A 27,582-nucleotide genomic window follows, 5' to 3' on the forward strand; every position below is an offset into this window, starting at 1 on the left:
AACGCGTTGAGGTGGGGGGCTGGAGAGATGGCTTGGTAGTACCGAATGTGTACTGCTCCTTCAGAGGACCCAAGCTTGGTCTCCAGCACCCATATGCAACTCTAGCTTTTTCTGACATCCATAGGCACCTACATTCATGCACACACACACACACACACACACACACACACACACACACACACATGTCCATACATATGAAAGCATGCGTGTTCATGGGTAGGCGTGCTAGTGCACGTGTGCTCTCTCTCTCTCATACACACACACACACTACTTTAAAAGAGATATCAGGAATATATTGACTAAGAGAAATAACATTGAAATAGCCCTGAGGACCTTTCCAGGGTCCCTCAGCCATTTCTAGAGCAGGAGAGTTTCTCGAATCTTAAAGATTTCCCCACTTTCCTGGGAGATGCTCCTCACCCCAGTTTACCTTCCCCCACCCCCACCACCCACCCACCCCCACCTTGCCCCATGCACAGCAATCAGAGAACATGGCTTCAGCATCAGGAAAGTTAAAACAAACAAAAGGAAATCAGGCTTTAAAAAGAGTATCGTGACAGTTTGTACACGCATTTCCTCTCCACAGATAAAACTGAGGGAGATGACAAAGCCAGATACAGGCTCACCTCCTGCCTTCTTCCCCATCTGTTGATCAGGGCTGATGGTGATGGCTCACACTACCCCATCCTTCCTCCACTCAGGCAAGCTCCAGGGTCCTAAACACCTCAGGCTTTGGGCAGATCACCAGGCATGTGTTTTATGATCCTACCTGGGTCTTCTCCCTTCCATTGCCTGCATCGTAGGATCTTTGTGTTGTTTCCAGGGAAGGTGATTCTGTCCAGTTCACACTGGGTCATGCTCCTGTACCAGTTCAGTGTACTACGTGGGGTCCTACGCAGTCGCTACACTCAGCGAAGCTGCCAGCTGTTTCCAGGACCCTCAGACAGCAGCTAAGCAACTGCATGAAAAGAGGAAGCTGAAGGGAAAAAAATCAACCCAGAATTTGAGAAGGAACAGATGCTGACGAATTAGTACAGACCCCATTATCACACTGCAAGGCATGTTCCTGCGTGTGTCTGATTCCCCAGCACTGGGACTGTACGTGTACCTGGCACCTTCCCATAACTGTATATCTGTGTCTTCATGAGGAAAAACAGTGGTCCCCACATCTTCTCCCACATACATTTGAGTTCTCCAGAAGAGTGAACATAAATAGGAAATCCCCCAAACTCAGTAGCACTCGAGAACTCTTTCATTGAGAATGTAGACGACAGGCTGGAGAGATGGCTCAGTGGTTGAGAGCACTGACTGCTTTTCCAGAGGTCCTGAGTTCAAATCCCAGCAACCACATGGTGGCTCACAACCATCTGTAATGCGATCCGATGCCCTCTCTGGGTGTGTCTGAAGACAGATACAGTGTGCTCACATAGAATAAATAAATAGATCTTTTAAACAAAGAGAGAAAATGTAGAAGACGTGGAAGATACGGGTCTTAGTTGGAACAGAACAAGATGAGGCTGAGTCTCGTTTAGGACACATGGGAGACATCAGTAAATGGTAACAGAAGGGACCATAGGCAATCCTTTTACTTCCGGATACAGGCCTACAACCAGACTGCGACAAAAATCCTGGGCCAAATGGAATTGGCCTAGGTGAGTCGGAAAAGAATGTCCTGGTCTGAGAAATGGAAAAGCAAAGAACCAACCTCATTAACACCCTCCTTACTGTCCATCTTCCTTCGGTAGAGCAAAACTTTCCTAACTGTGCTGTGAAGAACGGGTATAACTTGGCCCGACTCAGAGCATGGGGGTGCTAGGGCCTGCCTTCTCGAGGATTTCATCTATGGAACCTGGGAAGAAAATGCCTGCATTCTCCGGAATAGTAAACGTATCCCAGTGTACACATTGGACGTCTAGAATTCAGGAGCCCTTGGTCGCGCCTGAGGCTGACTCACAGACGGTCTCCTGATGTCTTAGCTTGTTTTCCTGACGCTATGATAAAACACCCTCAGCAAAGCAACTTAATGGAGGACTGTTTGGTTCCATGCCTGGGAGAAGTGACAGCAATGGGGACTTGAGGGAGCTGGTCACAACACATCCATAATCAGATACAGAGAGCAAAGAATGGGTGAAGACCCGTTAGGGCCTGACTTGCTTTCTCCATTGAATCCAGCAAAGGACCCCACACCCTGAGAATGGTCCACCCACAATGAAGATGGGCCTTCCCATGTCAGTCAATGCAGCCGAGACAATTAGCCGTCGTGTAGACGACCCCTCACAGGTATGTCCTGAGAGCCACTTCCTAGGCATCCAGCTGTCAATATTGACCACCACATTAACCTCTCCACACTCCAGTTTTCTCATTTTTAATGCTGGACTGTGTGGGAGGGGCAGGAGGTAGGAGGGGAGAGACTTACACGTGTTTGTGTGACACAGGAAGGATTTGTGGAGACCCTCCTACACCAGGCACAGGCTTAACCACTGGTAATACCATCACGACTGAAACAGAGGACATTCGACTTCCTGAAGGGGGGGGTCGGACAATAGGTGAGAAAAGTAGCCGTTAATTTTTAGAAAGCGAGAGAGGCTGTGGCTAAAAAGATGAGAGTTCAACGGAGAAAGCGAACCGAAAGATAGGGGTGCCCTGTTCTGCACAGGAGGGGCTTCATCCTCAGCACAACAGAGGAACCAGCTGCTTCCCTCACAGCAGGACTCCCGACTAAGCCCTTATCCGGGACTCAACAATGCTGCAAACATAGTTCCTAAAATCGCTTGGCTCCCAACCAACCCCTTAGACCCACAATTCCATCATGACGGACCCACACTCTGGGGTCTTCTTGGCCCGTGGAAACCATCGGGGTAGCAGATGCTGTCGAGTCTAGGGAAGAAAGATACAGGGAGGAGGCTCGCATCTGGACAGGTCAATCCAGGAGGTGTTGGGGCAGTTTGTGCTCATTTCACCTACTTCTGATCTTTTTCAGTGCCTGTGCGTGCGCGTGTGTGTGTATGGCAGGGGCAGGTGTTCCTCAGAACGAAAATAGCCTGTCGTCGGACTAACAATGGTAAACAGTGAATTTTGCTTAGCCCTTGGTCACAGTTCACCGTGTGCGAGCTCATTTAACATCCATGGTAATTCCTCGGCACATGCTGATGCCACCCCCATTTTTCCAAGGGGAAGACCACAGACCCAATCCAGAGAGTGGGCTGACCAAGCGCAGGGTGGCAGAGATGGAGACGGGCCGTCGGAAACCCCGTCATTTCTTTTAACCATTGTGCTGTGTGACCTTTCATGTCAATCATTTGCTTGTTCTTAAGATTGTGGCTCCTCAGAAGTTCACCTTCAAAGGTTTGTAAATGAGTGGAGATGGTAGAAAATGACCAAGGTCCTGGAGGTGGACGGTGAGGGTTCTTCAGAAAATGTCACTGGACTTAAGACTTTAAAACTATTGAAGTGCTCCATTTAATGTTACCAATCATTGTTCTGCATGAGGTGGAAGAAAGAGGTGATGGTGTTGCAAAAAACAAATTGCAGATATGTAATTTTGTCACTAAACGTGTCTAATGAATTGAAGACTTTTTAACGTTTTACTTGTTACCCTTTATGGTTGTTGTTGCTTGAGATGTGGACTTGCTGTTACCAGACTGGTCTCAAATGTTTCTCCGCTCTCAACTTCAAGAGAGGACTAAGTGAGTGTCTTAGTTAGGGTCTTAATGCTTTGGAGAGACGCCCAATAGATACAGCAATATCTTATAAAGGAAAACATTAAATTGGGCCTGGCTTGGAGTTATCACCATGGCAGCATCCAGGCAGACATGGTGCTGGAGAAGGAGCTGAGGGTTCTACATCTGGATCAACCGGCAGCAGAAAGACAGAAAGATACTGGGCCTGGCTTGAGACTCTGAAACCGCAAACCCCACCCCCGGTGACACACTTCCTCCAATATGACCATACTTCCTCCAACAAGGTCACACCTCCTAGTAGTGCCATTCCCTCTGAGCCTGGGGTTGAGCGGGGGGGGGGGGGGGGGGGGGGAGTGGGGGGGGGGCATTTTCATTCAAACCATCACAATGAGCATACGTTTCTCACTGAACTTTTTACAGAAATTAAGTGGAAGACACGAAGGATTTTCTCACGGTCTAGAGAATATGGACCAAGAATCTCTCCCTCTTGCTGAGAAGTCTCCTGTCTCTTGGATGGGTCTCTTGGGACATACCACCTGGAGATTAAACTGTCTTTGCCCTTTGTGTCCCTTCTATCCAGGAGACCAAAAGTATGCTAGTTTATTGATTCTCTGAACATTTTTCTTACTCAGTTCAGAAATGGCCCAAAATAAGACCTCCACAATTGTCTCCTTACAACTATTGCAGAAGGTAACAGATAACAGACTCAGAATCCTTCTTGACACATTGAAATTGAATGTGTCAATTCAATTTGCAATTGAAATACAAGTAAGTCAGTACTGCATGAGTCACCATGTGCTTAGCCTTCACCAGGGATGGGGACTTTTTAGACTAGCGGTACACTGAAACCCTAGGCAGCTTTGGTATCGAGAGCTATAAAATGCTAGAGGAGGAGGGATTGTAGCTGACAGCTTACTGTATCCAGTGTGTAAAGATTGCTCATGTGGGAAATGCAGTCATTTTTTCCTAATGGAAAAATTACCACCCTACCCCCTTTTTAAAAAGATTTATTTATTGTGTGCATATGAGTTCAGTGTTGCTGTCTTCAGACACACCAGAAGAGGGCATCGAATCCCAGTTAGATGGTTTGAGCCACCATGTGGTTGCTGGGAATTGAACTCAGGACCTCTGGAAGAGCAGTCAATGATCAAGAGCCATCTCTCCAGCCAGAAAAATTACCCCCTTGAGGGAGGGCATGAGCTCTTATAACTTCACAGGACCCAGGAAGTGCAGAAGCTTATGAGGTGCCCAGGCCCCTCTTGGAGGTCACAAATGCAGTGAGAAGAGGTTCAGAGACAATGCAGCGTTTGTTAAGTTATCACCCAGGCTGGGGTAGGGGTTTTGATGATGCTGCTGCCTTATTTTGTCACCCGTCTTATCTAAATTAGGGTTTTATTGCCATGATGAGACACCATGACCAAAGCAACTGTTATAAACTGTCATTTAATCGGAGCTGGCATACAGTTTCAGAGGGATTTAGTCCATTATCATCATGATAGGAAACATGGAGGCATACAGGCAGATGCAGGGCTAAAGAAGGAGCTGAGAGTTCTATATCTCAAGCCACAAGTGACAGCAGGAGAGGTCGAGCCACACTGGGACTAGTTTGAGCATAGGAGACCTGGAGATCCATCTCCACAGTGACAGACTTTCTTCAACAAGACCACACTTCTGAACAGTGCCACTTCCCATAACCAAGCATTCAAACACATGAGTCTGTGGGGACCATTCGTATTCAAACTGCCACCAATCTCCTGCGGGTTACCCCCAAATAAACTCACTGGTTTTTCAGGGAAGACTTGGGTGGAATAATTTCTTTTGTTGGCGGTTGGTGCCCTGTCCAGGGTGAATAAATACTTTGTTCGTGTCTTGCTGGGAAAAAAGTCACACAGCAGTGGCCATATAAAAATTCAAAGGTAGGCTGAACCATAGCCAGATCTCTCGGTTTCAAGCACCAAGAAATCAATGAAGGTGGTAATAAAAACTCAACAGAAACCTGGTTTTCCTGTCCTAGTTTGTGTGAGATTAGATAATACAGGGTTCAAGGGAGATACCCAAACCTTCGTGTCCCTGCTGTGTGCTGGCACAAGCCTCCCCGGGTGTCACTTGGGTTACCACTCAGATTGTGGAAGATAGTGCGCTGGTTTCCTCTTCACTGCTGCTAAGCTCCGACTCGACTCTGAAGCCTGCACATGACATCTTCTCATCTCCACATCTCTCCGTACTGAGAACTTTCTAGTACGCCCTATCTCTTTTCCTTTGCTCACCCTGCCTCTGGTTCTCTAGTGTCTCTGGCACCCAACCCTGTGGTAGAAACCTCTCACAGCAAACAGCCCTGAGTAGATGCTGGCTTCTACGATACTCGGAAGTCCCACTTCCTGATTTCTGGGCCTTTTGGGGGAGTCTATGTTTTAAAAACAATACAACTAAGAGCTCGTCTCTTCTCTGGCAAACACTTTGAATATATAATCCTTTTCACCGTCTTATTAAACCTCCAAAGTAGATAATACTAAATCTATTTTATAAATGAAGAAATAATCTTGGCTATCCAACCTGAACTCAACCAGGGTCTCAGTTACTTTTCTATGGCTGTGCGGGGACACCATGACCGAGGCAACTTATACAATTAAATGCTTACATTTAATCAGGGGCTTCCTGGGGGGTGACCAGGAAGAAGCAGGCAGACAGGAATGGTGCTCGAGCAGCAGCAGAGAGCGTCCATCTTATCCACCAGCAGGAGGCAGAGAGAAAGAGAGCCTGAACCTGGGGTGGGCTTTTTGAAAATTTAAGGCTCATCTTTAGGGACACACCTCTTTCCAAAAGGCCATACCTCCTAATCCTTTTCACAGTTTGATCAACTAGGGACCGTAGTCAGTGTTGGGGTAGAAATCTCGGCTCGCGTCCAGAATGGGCCAACATGGTTCCATGTGGAAAGGTTTAATGAGAGAAGAAGAGTAGAAGAGGAGAGGATTAGAGGCCAGCCATGAGCACGTGGAAGGAAGGGGGAGGGGAATGACGAGAGAAGGGACAAAGGGGAAGAGGGGGAAAGGGCAAGAGCAAGAGGCAAGGGAATGAGGAGAGGAAAAGCAGCCCCTTTTACAGTGTCGGGCATACCTGGCTGTTGCCAGGTAACTGTGGGGGTGGAGCTTAGACAGAATGCTAACAGTGAGGATTTGGGGTTCTTTAAAAACCCAGTTATATTATGTGAGTATGTTTCCATTTTAATCCCGGGTGTGGGATTTGGGGAGGCTTCAGATTGTCCCCAGCCTCTAACTAGGATTGTCTCGAGATCTAAGACAGGTGTGATTTCTGCCAGCAGTAGATGGCTTCTGTTTGGAATTCTGGGGACTCTTGAGAGAGTACGAGTGACAGATGCCTGAAAGGGCCTGTGGCAGCTGCTGCTCCTTTTGCTGTTGTGGATTACTAGTTGAAGATATCCTGACGATGGATACTGGACTTGCCCCCAAAGAACCTGGCATCCTTAATTAGCAGGATATAATCCAAAAAGATCTACAACCCCTTTACGCTCTAACCTTCTTTCTCTCTTACATAGTGTTGGGTGGGTGGGGGATTGGAGGGTATTGCAGTGGAATAAAGGCTGGAAGGGTAATAGACAATAAAACCCAATAAAGCAGCCCCAAAAGAATGCCAACAAAGGACCAGACATTCAAATATAAGAGCCTAAGGGGCCTATTCTCACTCCACCCACACCCAGCAAACATGTAGCAGAGGTGCTCAACAGATCTCTGAACCCTGTGCCCAGGAATCTCCAGTCAACTTGACTGACTTCTGTAGTCCTTCAGAAGTTTCTGATTTCAAGGACTAAGAATTTAACGTTGATGTTTCTGGCCAAAGACGATATAGCTCTTCGCTTGAGGAGGCCTCTCCTCAGAGATGTTTGGATCCAGACTTACTTTCTGAGCTAGTACAGTGTAAGCTAAGGAGCCCTGTAGGAGTGACAGAGGGATCCCAGCTGAGAAGGAAAAGGCAAGGGAGTCTGAACAGTTAAAACAAGGAGGGAGAGGAGGAAGAAAGGAGGAGGAGTAGAGGAAGAGGAGGGGGAGGAAGAAGAGGGGGAACAAGGGAGGAGGAAGAAGTGGAGACCAACCACAATAACAAAAGATGGAGGACTTATTCCTTTGCTCAACTTCAAAACTTACCATATGTTCTATAATCAAGAGAACAAGATGGCTGACACAAGGCTAGACACCAAAGTCAATGGCACAGAACATGGGAACCCAGAAATACACACCTGCACTCAGCTAAGTTTTAATAAGGGCACCTGCAACAGTTCAACCTGAGCGTGATGCCTAATCCTGTCAGCCTGACTGGATTCGGAATTATCGGGAGACACAGCTCTGGATTTGTCTATGAGAGCGCTTCCACAGAGAAAGAAAGCCCCATTTCTGATGTAGGTGGTGCCATCCTAAGGACTAGGGTCTCCCACTCAATAAGAAAAGAAGAAGAAAGAATGGAGCACCAACATTTATCTCTTCTTTGCCTCCAGACAATAGATACAATGTGACCAGCCTCTGCCACTAAACCTTCTCAGCCGATGGACTGCATCCTTTGAACCGTGAGTCAGAGTAAACCCTTCCTTCTTCAAGTTGCTTTTGTGAGATAATTTGCTCCGTAGCAATGAAACAGTAACTAAAACAGACGTCACAATTGTTGCCGGGGCAAAAGAACGAGGCCCCACCCCCTCCTCACTTAATATGTAAGCATTAACTCAAGAGGTGAAGGGTATACGAGCCAGGGGACAAGGCAGTGAGTCACAGGAGAGAAGGGGTCCTACACAGCGCTCATTCCCAGGCAAGCTTCACAAGAGTCGGGGGAGCTGCAGGCTCCTGGAGCCAGGGAAACTGCTCGTCAGCGTGGCCCTCATCCCCTCACACAGAGCATGGTCAGTTCGGACTCTAGCTCCGGCTCTATTTGCATTCACTGAGGCTTAGCTCCTCTTCAACAGAACTAAGCTAGATCTAGAGGACAAAGGTAGAAGCCGCGGAGTGAGGGGTCCTGGGGGTGGGGGTGGGGGTGACTCCATCACTGAGATGGAAAGTCCCTAAGAGGAGGCCTCTGAGAGCGGGCATCAGCTCTGGAGAACCTGTTTCGAGCGGTTAGAAGTCATAAATTCTGAAATAGAAGAGCTGGGTTTGAATTTCGAAGTCACCATTTAGGGGGCAAGCCATTCTACCAGAAGGTTGAATACTTCTTTATATGCAAAGTAGGGGAGGGGCGGGGTAAATAAATGTGGGACAGGACTGTGGGAAGCTCTGGATTTGTGGCCTTTGGTAGGAAGTAGGAGGAGCGGCTGCTGGTGTCTGGTCTTCTGGGGCTGTAGTGGATCCTGCTTTCTAACGTGGAGTCTGTGCCAGTTCTGGGTAATCGGTTTCAGAAACACACAGCAGGTATGTTCACGGGAAAGCTCAAGAATGTCATACAAGGGACCATTTTAGATAATAAACTCCCTGTTTCCAATCTCGCTTTTCCAGAAATGAATGCGTCTACTGCAGATTTGGGGGTGGGGTGAGGGTGGATTATTTTTAATCGTCTTTCTCAATTCTTCTGCTCTTTTTATAAAAAGTTATTTTATGTGCGTATGCCTGTATGTATGTACAAGTACTGCCTACATGCTTGGTGCCCTCAGAAACCAGAAGAGAGCGTTGAATCCCCTGACATTGGGCTGGGGAAGGTTGCAAGCTACCATGTGGGTGCTGGGAACCGAACCCAGGTCCTGAGCAAGAACAGCAGGCGTTCTAAACCACCGAGTCATCGCTCCAGCCCCTCTTTTGGTATTTTTTTTTCTCTTTTTTCTTTTTTTCGGAGCTGGGGACCGAACCCAGGGCCTTGCGCTTGCTAGGCAAGCGCTCTACCACTGAGCTAAATCCCCAACCCCTCTTTTGGTATTTTTACATGTACCTGCGTGTTTTTAAATTTGAAAGTGTAGTTCCTGATGGCAGCCTACAGTATCCGGGTCTTATTTCTTATTCGCCATCTGAGAATCTCTGGCGTTTTTTTTTTTTTGGTTATTTTTTTGGATTTAGATTAATGGCATTTAAAGTGACTAGTGACATAGTTGGCGTAATGGCTACCATATATCTAACTGTTTTCTATTACGGCCCTTTTCCTTCTACTGATTTATTTTGTTTTCTACCTTCTCTGGTTTTAACTGAGCATCTCATCTTATTCCATTTTCTTCCGGCTTGGCTGTTCATCATACTCGCAAATACGTTTAATTAACTAGGCACACATCTGTCATGTCAGTTACTCAGAAGACTGGAGCAGGAGGATTGCTCCAGTCTAGGAGTTGGGGGTCAGCCCGGGCAATATTGGAATACCTCATCTACAGAGTGTGAGCTCTCTCTCTCTCTCTCTCTCTCTCTCTCTCTCTCTCTCTCTCTCTCTCTCTTTCTCACCATGTGTTTGTTTTAGCAGGAAAACTAAAGTGTGGCTATGTCTTAGAACCTCTGGCTATGCTGTGGAGAAGTCCTCTATTAATGAGCCCTGTGCTCTTTACTAACGATGTAATAATAATAATAATAATAATAATAATAATAATAATAATAATAATATCCCTTTTCATCTCCTGCTGTTTTGAAGTTTGGCCATAGTGGTAGTAGTCGTGTGTGTGTGTGTGTGTGTGTGTGTGTGTGTGTGTGTGTGTGTGTTGTGTGCAGGCACAGGCATACATGTGCATGTATGTAGTGAGATAGGACCCAGGGCCTCAGGGATGCTAAGCAAGAACTCTTCAACTGAGTTCCATTCAGCCTTTGCTGCTTGGCATTTTTACCTAGGCAGTGACTGCTGTAGGCCGTGCTGTCCCTGAAGAGCCGTGCCCTGTAAGCTCCAGGTATCTCTGCCCACCACTGCCTTGAGTCATCCCCAGGTCAGACTTCAGCTCCTCTGCGTGAGCTCTGCCCTCAGAGTGAGACAGACCCACTGTGCAGGGAAGAGAAGCTCACGGAACCTCTGCAAACTCCTATTCTGTCTTCAGGGAGAATTCTCTCTCTCAACCCGGCCTTGGGCTCCTCTTGGACTCCTCTGCTCGTCTCAAGAATGGGAGAGAACAGGCTTGGTCCCACTGGGGTCATCCACTTGCTCTCTCTCCAGAGAGAGGTTGCATGTGTGTTTTGAGGGATGAAGAGAGGGGCAATGGGGACCTTTAGGAACCTAACCCAGGGCTGCATTTGGACAAAGCTGGAAGCCACTTCGGATTTCCATCCATATCCCTTATCAAGGTCATCACTGCGGTCTCCCACCAGAGGTTGGACTTCTCGTATTTCTTCTATGGGACCAGACCATCTCTTGGTTCGCATCTTTGTTTGGTGATCTTGTTCTGCTCTACCCACAACCTTACCTGTTTTCCTCAGGAGGCATTTCCTCAACCAAGCACTTGTTCACGACCCTCAGCTCATAGTCTTCCTGGGATCTCCAACCTGACACTATCCAAACAGGTCAAGGCTTCTGTGGATGCATTTCATGAACAATTCTCGGCTCCAAATTGATTTGGTGTCTCCAAACAGAACAGCTAATACCATTTAAATGCCAGACGTCCATACAAATAGAAATATATAAAATATACATATATTCCTAATATGTACTAATATATATATACTAATTATACACACATATATATCCTAACAAGACTCTAGCTATTCATTGTTTCCAATATAATTTCTTAATCATAATACTCTCCTTGTGACTGTTCTTCAGAAGCCCCAACATGGCAAGAGCCCACTGTAGACAGGAAATTGATTTATTTGATTGTTCTTTCCATTCCAGACTTGACTCATGCTTCCTGTCTCCTCCATTCACAATACCGCTTATCTCTCAATGGCTTCACAGAGGCAAACATGGTACTCGTGTCTCCCCACTCCTGACCATCCTGCCACATCCTGTTCTTGAGGAAATGATTAAATTGGTTGAGTAGCTGAAATGTTCAACTTTTACTTTTCTTACCTTGGCGGCAGAGGGAAGGCCCTTGAAGGTATTTCAGGGATGTGAGGAGACTACTGGAACACACAATCCTGGAGATGGTCTGGTATTTGTCTTCAGTAAGTGGATGTTGGGCTTTTCCTCACATTCCTAGCCTGTAGATCAGTCACAGCAAAAGAATAGAGACCCTCCCCCTCATACACACACACACACACACACACACACACACACACACACACACACACACACGCACGCACGCGTACAGATCACAGTCCTCACCTGCTCCAGCTCCGAGTTAATCACAAAGAACTTCATGATACTGTAGCCAAGTTCCTTGGATGACATTCCCTGTTCTGGCTTTACCCTTGCTACCTGAATTAACCCTTTAGAAAAGAATAACCCCTTAACCCCTTGGGAGCTCCATTTTCCTGGATGTAGAGAGCGGTTCCAAAACACAGGAATAGCAGTGCATATAACGGCTGCTCCAGGTGTTAGGGAAGGCTGACTCCAGTCTTCTTCCCATATCGCCCCAGAGTCAGCCAATGAAGTCACCTTTCTGCTTCTCTGGCGGTGGCTCAGAAAATGGAACCCCCAACCAACAAACCCCTAAAGTTCACATCAGGAGACTCTCACATTCAAAGACCCTTTCTCTTGGCACTGGTTGAAGCCACCAAGATGAACAGAGGCCTGGAGAGTTGAGGGGCATGTTCAAAGCCCAATGTTCTAACTCTGGTTAGTCACCGACACTTTGGAAGTTCACGTTTACGCATCCTGGCAAATGGGTTGCCAACTACACAGCCAGTTGTTACCTCCCAGGTGTCTCTACTTGGGGTCATCCCAGGGCGTCGGCTATTCCAGAGGGCAAGGCAGTGAGTGAATTAAGATCCTCAGGGATCACACTGGTGCTTGGCCGCTGGCCAGGGTCTTCAAAGAAGGTCACTCTGGATGTACATGTGTTCTGACAGAAATGTGAGGCCAAAGAACAGTCTCTCAGAAGCAAGGAGAATTCTGTCAGCTTTGTGGCTTTCTCCATTCCATGGTTCTCAATAGACAAAGAGACCTTCCTGTCTTAGCCCAGGCTCTGACAGAGACACAGAGACGCAGAGTAAGAAAGCCTGATCCTGAGACTTCAGGCATTTTAGAAAGCCTCCATCTTGCCTGTGTGTTTGTTGTGTGCTAGAACCTCACTGATGGGGAGGAGAGTCCATGACTGTACCTCAGAAACAAAGCTTATGTACATACAGAGGCCCAGCAGTGAGGAGGGCATTTGGACAGCTTCCAGGAGAGCTATCCTCACCAAGGAGGGCAGGACAGTCATGATAAGCACAATGGGGACATGAGTATCCCCTACCACAGCATGACAGCTGGCACCCGGCTGCTACACAGTCCATGGTCCCCAGAATCTAGAGTAGCTTTGGAGGAAGTATGAGACCCTGGAGGTTGCTAAGGAGGGGGTAGACACATACCACAGCTTCCCCGGAGGTGGGAACAGAGCATACGGATGGAAAAATTCTCCCAAGACCTGAGGAGCTGCCCTGGCCCTAAAGTTGTCAGGATTTAGCGTAGCTAGATCCAGAAAAACAAAACGAAACGAAACAAAAAACCCTGAACACCAGGCAAACTGCAAATTTTAGACAACAATGAATACTTTTTAGTATTTGCTGTTACATGATACTGGGAGTATACTTTTTAAAAACTAATGTTATTTATCTGAAATTCAAATTTAACTGAGCATTGTGTACTTATCTGGTACTCTTCCGCCCCCACCCCCACCCTCAAACAGAAAAGTGATATTTTAAAATACCATTCTAAGAAAACCATACATTCAGTGTCAAAATTATAGAGAAGTATGGAAAATAGAAATAAAACCCAGGCACCATTTTGCCACCCAGAGTTAACAGGTGTTAATGTTTACCGACCCTTGTCATTCAGTGTGTCCATTCTCTCTCTCTCTCTCAATGTGTGTATATGAGTGTGTTTTAGTAAGAACCATGTGCTTATAAATTTATACTGGTGCAAACATATAGTTTCATATTATATTTTCATCTGTAACATCATATATACATATATGCATATAAACATAAGCACATAAACACACACGTACACATGCACATATACGCATATACACACATGTGCATATATAATACATGTGTACATTTATAAACATACACATGTACACATAGGTATATGCATGCATACTCATATATACATATATACAATATACACACACATGCATACATTTATGCACATATTCATATACACATATATACACACATGCATATATATACATATATGTTCTAGTGCTAAATCACTGACTCAGCAGTCAAGAGTACTCTCTGCTCTTGCAGAAGACCTGGGTTCTCGGGGTTCCCAGGACCCACACGACAGTTCATAACATGCCCCAACTTCAGTTCCATGGGCTCGTTCACCCTCTTCTGGCTTCCATGGATGTCAGGCATTCGTGTCGTGCACTTTGATATGTGCAGGCAAGAGAACTTTTAAAAAAATATGTGCTGCATATAAGAAAATGTATGCTATCAAACATCTTTGATACTGTCTTTTATTTCACGTGATTATTAATGTACTAATGTTTTATATGTCTTTTCTTTTTTGTTTTTTTTGTTTGTTTTTTTTGTTTTTTGTTTTTTGGGGTTTTTGTTGTTGTTGTTGTTGTTTTTTGTTTTTTTGTTTTTTTTTTTGAGATAGGGGTCTTAGTCTGTAACCCTTCAGGGAGTCATTCCTAAGCTCACTCTGTAGACCAGGCTGGCCTCAACCTCACAGTGATCCACTGGCCTCTGCCTCCCAAGTGCTGCCATTAGAGGTCTTCTGCCACTCTGCCCAGCCTGAAAGTCGCTTTGACCCTTTCTCGGTAGACCTTCGTGAATGTTGACGTTGACTCTTTTTCCATGCATTCATGGAGAGGCAAGAGACGACCTGCTCTTCCCTGACAGTGATTAAATGTTTGACATGACAGCTACCCAGCCCCACTCCACACCCATACAAGGGTCCATGAACACCTGAGGATGAAGAAAAGGAGGGAAAGACCGATCTCTCTCAGGCCTGGGAGTCCCAGAATGCAGACACTACCCCTGCTTTCTCATTGGGCTCCTCCTGTAGGAAGCACATCTGTCTGGATTTTCAGCAACAAGTTGATAAAGCCTTTAGCTTTGGGTTCAAGCCTCACTCTGTGTGTGTGTGTGTGTGTGTGTGTGTGTGTGTGTGTGTGTGTGCGCACGTGCGCTCTGAACACAGAGATGAACAAGACCCAGAAATCATGTACAGATGAAATTTAGATTTGTCTGTAGTGGTGGTAGCAATCGATAATAGCTGTTAAAAAGAGGAGTATATAATAAACATGGGAGTTTCATGAAGGAGACCCCAAACCATGTCAGCACTCTCACGGGCACACAAACAATGAAATTCTGCCCTTAGGGAGACAAGGCTGCAAATACTAGCGCTGTGTTCACAGGGCATTCTGGACATCACTTTGTATCTGAATGAGAGACTCTTTACCTAAGCCTCACCCGACGGTCAGCACCTTCTTCAAAATTACCAACTGGTCTAAGAAGTCCTTACCAGACGGTGTTGATGCAGTTCTAAAATGGTGATTTCAGTGAGGAGTGTTCCCCATGGGCTCATGGGTTTGAACACTTGGTCCCCAGCTGGTGACACTGCTTAAAGTGGTTGTGATGTGGGCTGGAGAGATGGCTCAGTGGTTAAGAGCACTGACTGCTCTTCCAGAGGTCCTGAGTTCAATTCCCAGCAACCACATGGTGGCTCACAACCATCTGTAATGGGATCTGATGCCCTCTTCTGGTGTGTCTGAAGACAGCTACAGTGTACTCATCTATATAAAATAAATCTTAAAAATAAAAAAAAAGGTTGTGATGTTTTTACCTCTCAACCTTTCTAATACTGTGACCCTTTAATACAGCTCCTGTTGTGGTGAACCGGAGGTGGGTCACTGGGGATAGGCCTTGACTCTTTTAAATAAACTTAGCCCCAAGTCCTGTCTACTCATTGCTTCCTGACTGAATGCAACCTGACTAGCTGGCCCCTGCCTGCCTTCTTCTATTCCTTTCCTATCGCAATGGAATTCCTGGACAGGTATGGGCTTCCCTAAATTACCTCTTGCAATATTTCACAACAATAAACTTCAATTCCAATTAATCTCCACAGCACAGAAAAAAACAAACAACAACAAACAAACAAAAACAAACGAAAAACACCCAAAACGAGACCGACAAAATCTTATCACCCTCCTACCCTTGCTATCCCCAACCCACGAGATGCTTCTAAGATTCCACTTACTATACTCGGCAAGAACCTCAGCTCTTTGCGATCAGTTTTGTAATGGCTGTCCCCAAAAGTGATACAAAGCAAAAACTGGGGCTGTTGGATCCGTGATTAGCCATGGCTGGCAGTGTTGACGTTTTCAGCTGTACGCCATTCATCCAGTGGGGTGGTAAGAAGTGATAGCTGCGAGCTAAAGACCTGGAACTGAGATGTCCAGGTAGGGCTGGTGAGTGGGTCAAAGTGCTTGTTGGCAAGGCCGGCTGACCCAGGACCCACGTAGGAGGAGAGAATTCGCTCCTTCAAGTTGTCTTCTGACTCAAACACAAAGAGTTTGTTTAATCTTTGAATTTTAACCACTATGCTCCGATCTGGGCCGACCGAGGGAAGCAAGGCCAAGAAGACCACGGAGGTAGGAATAAGGGTCGCCAGAAGGTTCAGTTCACTCTAGACCCACACGAGGAATTTAGTGTGATGTAAAAAGCTAGATGGTAGGCAGAGAGTCAAGATCCCTCTCCCTGTCTGTCCTCCATGCCCTTCCCTTGTCTGGCGTTTGTGGGAAGCCACTGCAGCTGGTGATTTAGCGCAAAAGGAAGCCCCGCCCATTACCGGAAGTATGGAAAGAGAAGCAGGGACCACCCCTTGCCCCACAGCCGCTAGCTCTGTCTCGCTCTGTGTGTGTGTGTGTGTGTGTGTGTGTGTGTGTGTGTGTGTGTGTGTGTGTGTGTGTTTTCCACACTTCCAAATGTCTAGTGTTCCGGGTGATGTTTGCGTCTTAGAGGTCCACAGGCTGCAGCAGCAGGCTCTCCAGGAGCTCTTGACTGCCCAGAGACACCTTCTCTGTTGGGTTTGTCTAGAGGACCTCACCACCAACCCACTCCTGGGCAGAGAGCACCTAGTGAACGTTAGAGCAAATGGTTCTTTATACTCCGACTGACTCCAAGACGGTTTGGTGTTGCAAACATAACTACAAACCTTTTTTTAAAAAATTAATGAAATTTCATCAAGAAAATGTGAAAATACAGTAAACCCGGGTTTTAAGATGGGGGGTAAAATACTCAGGTAGGGGCCGGACAGATGGCTCAGCGGTTAAGAGCACTGGCTGCTCTTGCAGAGGACTCAGGTTGGGCTCCCAGCACCCACATGGTGGCTCACAAGCATTCACAGCCGGAGTTCCAGGAGATTCCATGTCTCCTTTGACCTTTGTGGCACTCAGGCACGTACAAACATCTAGTCAAAATACTCATAATGCATGAAGTAAAATAAACGAATCTGTACAAGACCCTCAGTGAATGGTTTTTCAGTTAAGGTAAAATCCAAAGTCTCTTACATCCCAGTGAAGACGGGGAAAAAAGTCATTTGCTAGAGTCTCAGAAAAAGAAAACACACACACACACACACACACACACACACACACACACACACACAGAGAGAGAGAGAAAACAAGAATAACAAGAAGCCAGTGGCTCAGGAAAAGCCTAGGTCTTTCTAACGCTACATCAAAGACTTTGTCTTTAGTAGTCCTCATAAAAGGATTGCCTGTGATATAGTAAGAACAATCTCCCTAAAGTAATGCAGTCATGGCTTCCAAGTGGCTCTTTCTTGATATACCCCTCCTGAGAGTGTTAGCTCGGCCTGTCTAAGCATCACTCCTTCAAGGCGACTGGGCCAAAGGGCAGACCTTGAGGACGAATTCTGTCCAGCAGCTCACTGATGATGGTAGCTCGCAAGTGGAGAGGCACCAGAGGGACCCTGGACAAGATGGGGCTGACAGGTGTCCGGTGAGGTTTGAAGATCATGGGCTGGGGATTTAGCTCAGTGGTAGAGCGCTTGCCTAGGAAGCGCAAGGCCCTGGGTTCGGTCCCCAGCTCCGAGAAAAAAAAAAAAAAAAAAAAAAAAAGAACCGAAGATCATGGACGCAGTGAGCATCTGCATCTGACACACCTTCAAAAGGAAGCAACTTGCTTAGAGCTGGATGAGGGGGACTCCGAGAGGACCGTTTGTGGAGGGAGAGACCTCATGAAGTGCTAGCAAACAATCTGTATTTTAAGCCCAAGAAGAAAGCATCTCATAGCAGGCAGCCTTACCAAATGTGTGCAGGCTCTGGTGGACTCATCCAGGGACTGTTTGCTCCTCCTTTTGGGATGCCCCATTTCCTGGCTCTCCAACAGAACTGTAAAATATCACTCCTGACTGATGGTTCACATATGAGGTGACAGGTAAAGCAATCATGTTTGGCTGTGTGTGTGTGTGTGTAGCTCAGAGACTTCATGGAGTGTGTTCTCTTTCTACCTTTACATGAGTTCTAGGGATTGAACTCAAGGGGTCAGCCTTCCGCTGCAAGTGCATTGCACACGGAGCCAACTTAACTGGCTCTATAACCATGTCCTTAACAGAAAAACAAACAAAACAAAACAGAAACAATTATCTACAATCTACGGGGGACTTGAGGCAAATAGGAAGACAGAAATAATCTGTCCCACATGCAGAAAGGGAAACCACCATAATTTCCAAGGACTCCAGCTTCCAGGTTGGAACGAAACTCTGCCTTCTAGAAACCTCTTCTCTGGATGGGAGTGAGCTGTTCCCTGGCATTTGCATACATGCAAACTCAGATCCCGTAGTTGTTTCTGATTGCCTGTTCTCCAACTATGAGTACCTCCAATCTATGAGATCGTTCTTCTGCGCTTATGCCAAATGGTCACATTGATTTGCGACGCTAATGAAGTAAATACTCAAGCATCCGTGTTCATGAGCTATTGCCTCCATATTGATTGTAGCCTTAATTGACAATTACTTGAATGGGCTGGGCTACGCTGAGCTTTTATTAATTTTCCATTGTGATGCTTGTTACTAAACTTCATTACAATTGTGTAACAATGCAAACTCCCCACTGTGGCTAATTGAAGTGGAAAATTCCACTGGCCGAGTCCCCAAATCTATTTATTCTGGAAAAAGAAAGATTCTGGTATTATTAAATTTGATATCAAGATTCTAAAGGCTCGATTCCGTGGGAAGAACATCGTGACTCTGGCTGTGAAAAATAAATAGAATTTACTAAATTGTTTTTCCTTTGCTGTTTTTTCATGGGACGTGTTGGTAACCAGAGACTAGATTTTCTACCTCACTGCCTGATGAAACAGTGTGCTTCCTGCTACTGTCAAATTGTGTTCATCTTCCCCCATTGCCTCGCTTTAAAAAATATATTTATTTATTTTGTTAGTGAGTTGGGTTGATTTTAATTAGGAGAGAGAAATGGACGGAGAGATCTAGAATCAGCGTTATAATTTCCATCAGCTAAACCCTGCAAACAGAACATTTGTTTGTTCCTGTTGTTTCCCCAGCAAACCAAAAGCTTTGCTTTTAAGCCACTCTTAAATAAGCAAACAGCCGAAAGCCAAGAAGCTGCAGCCGGAAATGGAAGTTGCAACTTTGTCACAGACAAGCTTTAGTAAAAGAAAACAAAATTGCTGTCCGTAGAACTCTCAGAAGCTCACCAGGGACGGGGACATCTTGTCCCTCTCCAATCAGGCCAGCATCAGGGTGGGGCCTCCTTTGTCCTCTAAAATGCCCCTGATGGTTGGTGATTATATGGGAAATGTAAATGAACGGGGTCAGTTGAATCACAGCCATGCACAGAAAATGGGAAAATGTAATTCTGGGGGTCAGTCCATCCGATCTGTGCTTGGGATGGGCTGGGCTTGGGGATAAGATTATTCATGCTGATTCTGACTCACTGATTATATGCACAAAGCCTCCTCCAATTACACGTGTGTGCTTCCCCCCCCCACCCCCCCCCACCCCCCCCCCCAGCTGGGGATGGAACCCAGGGCCTTGAGCTTGCTAGGCAAGTGCTCTACCACTGAGCCAAATGCCCAACCCCACGTGTGTGCTTTTAATAAATTTCCAAACTTCACTTTCTTTGTCATTCATAACAAAACCTTAAAAGTATTTTTGAGTTGCCTTGATCAGTCTCTTCTGAAGAAAAGTTTTCTAAGACACCCAGAGCTTTACTGGTTACAGGAAATGAAATACCAGTTTCTGTTTTTATTTATAGTAACAGGAAGTTCCACTAGAGTGAGTCTAAAAAGACTTAAAATCAAGTATTAATTATATTAGGATAAAATTTTGTAGGATAAGAGAAAGTAAAACCTGAGATCTCAAAGAAAAAGCAATAAAATTAGCATCAAATACAATTTTTCCCATATGTATCTATATTGAAATGATTGATGGTAACATTACATTTATGCTCTGGGTATAAATTTTGTTAGTGCAGGGCAAAATTTTGGGACTTGGGGGGATTTAATTCCATTTTTATTTTATGTGTATGGGTGGATACCTTTGCACACCACAGGTCAGAAGAGGACTTCAGATCTCCTGGGAATTGAACCCAAGTCCTCTGGAAAAGCAGCCAGTGCTCTTAACTGCTGAACCATCTCTACTTTTAAATGTCACTACTTACCGTGCAGCGTGTGCTGGGTGCTGCCTGGTGGCCACTGTGAGTAGTAGCATCTTCACAAAATGAGGTCTTAGAACTCTTGGCTTCCCTAGATCTCTAATCACAAGAGAGATGGGTTTCCTTCTGCAGCTCCTTCAAGATAAAGACCATGGATGGATAGTGGGGTGAGAGGCTCAGGTGTCTCCAAAGGATTTAAGAGCTTCTTGATTGCCCCTCCCTCACCTGCACACAGCTCAGACTAAACTCTGTCTTCTCCATGTCATTGAAAGTTTGAACAAGACTAATGCTGACACTTGTATCTACTCTCTCCAGTGGATCCCTCCTTCACTGGCTTCAGCTTCTTTGTTCTTGGTTGGGAGTTTCAGGAAAACAAAGCATACTTTGGACTCAGTCTAAAGGCAAGCTCGAGCATCTCAGGGGCCCTGCCTGGCCCTCAGTGTCCCGTTTCTGTTTGAAGTTATTTTACTGGAAGCCATTGGCCACAATATAGGTCAAACCCACCATCACAAGAATGGCCACCAGCATCTACCTGTTCACATAAAGCCTAGGCAAGGAACCCATACAAGGGTTCTTTTCAGGGTTCCTACTGGTTTGCTAAACACCACGACCAAAACCAACTAGGTGAGGAAGTCACAGGTTGCAGTTCATCATGAAAAGCACTTAATTAAAAGAGTAGGGCAGAGGCTGGAGATGTGGCCCAGTGGTTAAGAGCACTGGCTGAGCTTCTAGAAGACCCAGGTTCAATACCCAGCCATGACACCACAGCTCACAACTGTCTGTAACTCCATTTCCAGGGCTTTTGGTATTCTCACAGAGACATACATGCAGGCTAAAAACTAAAGGACATCAAAATAAACCTTAAAAAAACAAACAAAACAAAGCCAGGCAGGAACATAGGCAGGAACCTGGAGGCAGGAACTAAAGCAGAGGCGTGCAGAAAGGCTGCTTACTGGCTTGTTTTTCATGGCTTGCATACTTGGCCTTCTAATATGTCCCCAGAGAAGTGGGTTGAGCCCATTCACATCAGTCATCAACCAGGAAAAGCACCCAAAGGCTTGCCTGTGGGTAATCTGAGGGGGATGGGGACATTTTCTGAGCTGAGCTCCCTCATCTCAGATGACTCTAGCTTATATCACGTTGACAACAAACAAACAAACAAACCAGCCCAGTTCGGCATTCTTGGGTTGTTTTTTTTTTTTTTTTTTTTTTTTTTTTTTTTTTTTTGTGTGTGTTGTGAGGCAGGGTCTCACCCTTTCTCCCAGAGTGACCTAGAAACTCACAGTGTAGCCCCAGCTGGCCTCAGATTCAACAGATTCCTCCTGTAAGTTAACCAGGTAGAGATCCAAAAATGTCCTAGGTTCTACTAAGTACTCCTAAAATGACACCTTGTATTTGCATGCTCCTTGTTCACTGTACTCATTCATTCATTCACTCCCTCATTCATTTATTCATTCCTCTTAAGACGATTTCGTGGTGGTTTGTTTTTAAATGAGCTAGGAACTATTTCCAGTTTAGAAAAACTAGCCAGAGAATCAATCTCGACTCAGTTGCTAGGATACTCTGTCTTTGGAGCAGAAGTAAGGAATCAATTTCCCTGCGCCTTAAAGAACATGTATTTAAGTAAATTACTTCCCTAGAAATATTGATTCATTTAAAAAAAAAAGCATTAAATAATACGGAAACAAGAGGATTTTTTTTTTCTGTGAAAGCCACATCTCGACAGAGAAGCGGATGTGCACTTAAATAAAATGTATTTACAAGATAGTCAAGGAAATAAATGTTAATGCAGTGGCAGGACCGTTCACCGAGTGAGCCCTCACGGGCCGCTGCATAAATGATGATCGTCGAATTGCCCGAGAGGTTTTATGTGTGAACTGACTTTGTGAATCTTCCAAAGAACTCGGTCCTGGAACCACAAGGTCCAGGGCTGAATTTGTTCTAACACATGAAGTATTCCCGAGACATATTCTAATGAAGACATCACAACTAAGCACACGCTGCCTTCCAAACCGTGTTTTAAAAATGTTTAAGCTTCTTAATGGGCTCCGTGTGCCGGGAAGGGTTCCGAAGGCGAGCGACTGGCCCCGCAGGCATCCTTGGACATCAGCGAGCCCTGCTCCAGGGACGAAAGCCAGCCAGCCTGCAAAATGTTTCAGCGGGAACTTTTGGCTGCCTTAAGCGCCTAGAGCAAATGTTTGTTTGCTTCAGTACGGGGGAATCAAATGCCTTTGTGTGAAAACATTTGCTCGAGAAACAAATGTTTGTTTTCGTAATCGACATTTGGACTGTTGGAACATTACCACCTCAGATATTGGTTGGAGAAATATACATTTAATACGGGAAACCACGGTAGGATCGAGCACCAGTCAGGACCCAGATGAAGGCAGCAAGAGAATGAGGTTGAAACTGGACCCTGTCAGAACTAAGGAGGAAAGCCGGGCCTTGTTTTACGTGTTGCTGCCTGTTTCCTAGCAACGGTATAAACGAAGAATGATTTACTTCCTTCTAGAAGCATATGACTTATAAATTATCAAGGACAGAAGAAAGAGCATATTTATCTAGTATTAATATTTAAATGCCATTTTCCTATTGAATGTACCCGAATGCTCTGTATTAATGTGTTACATCAGACTTAGTACAGACTCATGTTTCCTAACGGGAGGAATTCTTTTCCAAGATCATGGTTGATTATCTGTGCTTGGTAGCAGGAGGACAGATACTCCCCAAACAGCAGGAGATGCAGAAATAAGTCCTGGCTTTTGAGTGCATTAAATTTTTTAGCAGCAGAGAGAAACTAATTACATTTTAAGGGAGAGAGATATTTGCAAGCATGGCAAGAGTCATTTATATATTAAATCTATTATATTTGGCCACAGTTAATCTATAAATAGAAAGTGCAATTACACCAGGTTTGAGAATGAAGGCGAGAACAAAACATCTTTTAAATTAAAACATTCTCTTTCATGCACAGTTCGAATAATATTTTTAGTCTGACGGAAACCAGGAGTACATGCAAATGTATTGGCTTTTAGGGTGTCAGGCTGGAGTTTTCGTTGATATGAAAAGAAATCGCATCATCCAGGTTCATTGGAACATTTATGAGCTGAAATCTGGAATCAGATTACTATATACTTTAAAATACAATAAAATGATAGTTCACATTTCTTTGCTTCTCGCCTTAGGCCCATTTGATCATCAGCTGACGTGTATATTATATTATATGCTGCAATAGAAAAGCAAGGCAGTGTCGGTTTAGAAATGCCAAATGGAAGAATTATTCATTAGAACTCCAAGGAACAGACTCTGTATCTAAAAATCCACCCCATTACTAACTGTTTCCATTTGTAAATTTCATGAGCAAGATAAGTGATATAATGCATGTATATTTGAAGTGCTGGGAGCTCCCAGAACTCAATAATTCAAAGTATTACAGTAAATTCCCATTTCTCCTCAATCCAAACTACCAGAGAGCAGAAATAATGAGAATTTTTTTGGTACGATTTATAAAATGGTAGTGTCCCGGGAGGGTTACAAGATCCTAAATTCTTTTGAACAGTCACAGAAAGATTAAATTTTGTTCAGCATAATTTTGTGCTAGGAATGTTTGATAGTATTGTAATTCTTTGAAGATAGTAATTAATTTGTGTGTAGCCCATGGTAAGTCTTCTTTTTCAGCTTCAATTTAGATATAGCCTCTTATATTTTCCGGAAACACGCGTTTTATATTTCTGATTTAATCCAACCCTAAAGTGTATAGCACAGCATAAACCTTACTACGTTTGATAATGGGCCATTCGTGTCCCACTTTAGTAGCAATCAGTGATTCTGAATGGCTGCCCGCTATTTTTTAGCTATAGAGGATTCCAATGGAAACCCACTCTAGCCGAATGTACTGGGTCCTCTCTTAGAGCTCGCATGTGAGTTGGGCCCCTACTGGAGTCAAGGATATGAGATCTCTGGGATGCGAGTGGTGTGTGTTTTCTCTCTGACTCTCGGGGCTCCCCTCTCACATATCCGCTTTCTTCTCTTCTCATCTGAAAACCAACATTTACTCCTTGTTCTTCCTGACAGTGGGATTTTAAGCCCTTTCTGGTACACGTGGAGTGACAGCAATCTTCCCTACTCAAATCGACAGAGAAAATAGGTAAGTCTCGGTGGAGTCAAAATCAACTTTCCAAACTCCATTGACCCTTTGGCCCCACCACACACCCATCTAAGAAGAAGCAAAGGATCATGGTCTAGGAAAATAACAACTATCAAGGACAGAAGGGCTGCTGGGAATCAGGGAGGCAGACTTAGGGTGTCTGAGAAATGGGAAATAGCAGCTCCTTAAAACATTGTTCCCAGGATTCCTTTGAGGGTCCCCAGAGAATGTTTGTTCATTTGGCGAATAGCTGTCAACAATTTACTGTATTAGAAACTGAAACAAAGATATCTAAAAATATTTTTAACTCACTTTAAAGAAATATAAAAAACAACTCCCTTTGGGACTGGAGAGACGGCTGAGCAGTTAGGAGCTCATACTGTTCTTGCAAAGGATCAGATTTTGGTTTCCAGCACCCACTTCGGGCAGTTTGCAACTTCCTGGGACTCCAGAAGAGATCTGGTGCCCCTTCTGGACTCTATGGGTACTGCACCCATGTGCTCCTACTCATACACGGACAAACATGTATTTAAAAATAAAACGATCTTTAAAAACAACAACAACAAAAACCCCACCCCTATGCTATGTTAATGTTGCAACATGTCTTAAAATTAAAATGAAATGCCAAAACCATAACTTGGAAATATGTGAGAAGAATAACATCATTGTATGTCTGTCTATATTTTACAAATCTTTTTAATGTATGGCTTGATTAAAAATAAACAACAGGCAGATTCTCAGTGTCTGATTTTGCACTTAATCTGTTGCGGTAAGCTGACTTGGCTGAAGTCCATGTGGAGCAGAGGCCTTACCCAGCTTTGTGCTTAAAAGGGGGAGAGGGCTCTTTAGTAGCCTGGTCCTGTGACATGTCCATTGCTTTTGGTCATAATCCAAAAGCTGACAAGGGGTGGTGGTTGCAGTGCGGTCACGTTCATGAACAGTTTGTCCTGTCACAATAGTATCCAAGACTCTCTCTTGAACTTTTGCATCATGTAGCATTTTGTAACTTCATGTACGGGCAATCTGGAGCATGTGATTGGCTGACACGGGATTTTGCAAAGATTGGAACATTTCATCAGGCAGTACAAAGAATCAAATTTTGCAATCTCGCTGCCACTCACTGGAGGAGCTGTAAACACCGGGAAGCCTCTTGTGGCAGGTGACAGAGTAGGCTTTCCAAAGTCTCCGGTTTTCCTGGAAGGCTTCCGTTCTCCCACTAGCAACAAAGACTCTCGGCTGTGTCTCTTGCTGACAGATTGACCTGGTTGGTTCAGTTTGGGGAAAACTGTAGGCTAAACCTACGAGTTGTTTACTCATGTAGTAAAGACAAAAGCAAGAGGCTGGCTGGACTCGATGCTCAAATAACCATATAACACTCATCTTGCTTCGGTTTATGCCTCCTCTTTTATCACACAGAAAAACATGATAGTAATCAAGGGCCAATGCTTAATAAAATTGGTAATTGCTACCTGCACCCTAGGGATATTAAACGAGTCAAAACCTCTCCCTTCTCCCTCCTCCTCTCCCCTCTTTTCCCTTTCTCCCTCTCTTTATTCCCCCATTTCTGTCTCTCCCCCTCCCTTCTCCTTTCTCTCCTCTCCCCTCTTTCCCCTCCCCTAATGCCTTTCCTCTCCTTTAAATGATCCAGGTTAAGAAATTCAGTGCCGGGGTTGGGGATTTAGCTCAGTGGTAGAGCACTTGCCTAGCAAGCGCAAGGCCCTGGGTTCGGTCCTCAGCTCCGAAAAAAAAAGAAAAGTTAAAAAAATAAAAAAATAAAAATAAAAAAATAAAAATAAAAATAAATTAAAAAAAAAAAAAAGAAATACAGTGCCATTAGGAAAGTCTGGTGCCCACTAAGCCACCAACAATTGTGTCCCACACCTTCCCCCGGCCCTCCTGAGGACAAATGTTACCCCAGTGATGAAGCAAGGTATCTTTTTAAAAAAAAAAAGATTATTTTATGTATATGAGTACACTGTAGCTGTCTTCGGACACACCAGAAGAGAGCATTGGATCTCATGACAGATGGTTGTGAGCCACCATGTGGCTGCTGGGAATTGAGTTCAGGACCTCTGGAAGAGCAGTCAGTGCTCTTAACGGCTGTCCCAGAGTATCTTTTTAGCATTCCTGTTATATCATTTTGCCTACACATATTGTCAAAGGTCACACCCACCACCACCAAAAGCTGAGGCCCACCTTGACAGTCACTTGTAAACACACATTATTACAAACTGAAATGATCCCCAAAACCCAAATCTGATTATTTATTCTGATCGCTTGTCAAAAGGAAAGCAATAATACATCGTAAAAAAAAAGTATCAGATTTTTTTAAAAGTTATGAATAAATTACATCTTCCTAATAAAAGTCTGGGGTGGGGGGTTAAAAGTCAGAAAACCTGAAAGACAGCAGAGTTAAATATAACATCTAATGGAAGAATATTTAGAACAGTAAATGCTGTGGTTTTTTTTTTTTTTTTATTGACCAATGAATTAGCAGGAACTGGGGGCTACTTCCTGAGCTTCTGAGGCATGGTGATTCTCCAAATCACAGAGGATTTAAAATTCAAGGGACATCTTCTCGATGCTCAAGCAACTGCAAGCAGGTTTGCAATAGCAAGAACTTAAATTCTCAAACAAGGTAGTTATAACACGTAACCCTGACTCCAAATCAATGGCAGAATGGCAGACACCCAGGTTTTAGAGGAAGGGATCATCCTGGCTTCATTCTGGACCAGCTCGGTATGAGCAAAAATAAACAAAATAGAACAAAGACTAGAAAACATCCCGACATGGAAGATGGGGTGTGTCACAGTGTGTCCCACGGTTACTGCATCTCTAAACCTTCACTTTTCCCACAGGTGCCTTGGGATTGGTGCTTCATACTTCACACACCTTTGAGTCACGTGACTACATGGCTGTATCGAATGAGCCAAGGTAGTGAGTGCATCCTCTTAGGCTGTGACACTGTTTTCATTTCACTCCTTTTCTTCTTTAATTCATTTATTCATTTTATATCCTAATTGCAGCTCACCTCTCCACCATTCCCTTCTCCTCAGAAAAGGGGGGGGGCA

The 27,582-nt window shown here is 44.8% G+C and overlaps 2 long non-coding RNA genes across 2 annotated transcripts; one reads left to right on the top strand and one right to left on the bottom strand.

Moving 5' to 3' along the window:
• Positions 1–462: 462 nt before the first annotated feature.
• LOC108349057 (uncharacterized) lies at positions 463–8,383 on the bottom strand. The gene is made up of 3 exons (XR_001842454.3): positions 8,165–8,383; positions 2,417–2,522; positions 463–976 (listed from the first exon to the last, which is right to left on the bottom strand). It is a non-coding gene; the product is annotated as an uncharacterized LOC108349057 (long non-coding RNA).
• On the top strand, positions 6,826–11,616 carry LOC102550601 (uncharacterized). Its single transcript, XR_597393.4, has 3 exons — positions 6,826–8,583; positions 8,976–9,088; positions 11,463–11,616. It is a non-coding gene; the product is annotated as an uncharacterized LOC102550601 (long non-coding RNA).
• The last annotated feature ends 15,966 nt before the right edge of the window (positions 11,617–27,582 follow it).

The sequence above is a fragment of the Rattus norvegicus genome, chromosome 20, assembly GCF_036323735.1.
Source record: "Rattus norvegicus strain BN/NHsdMcwi chromosome 20, GRCr8, whole genome shotgun sequence".
NCBI lineage: Eukaryota > Metazoa > Chordata > Mammalia > Rodentia > Muridae > Rattus > Rattus norvegicus.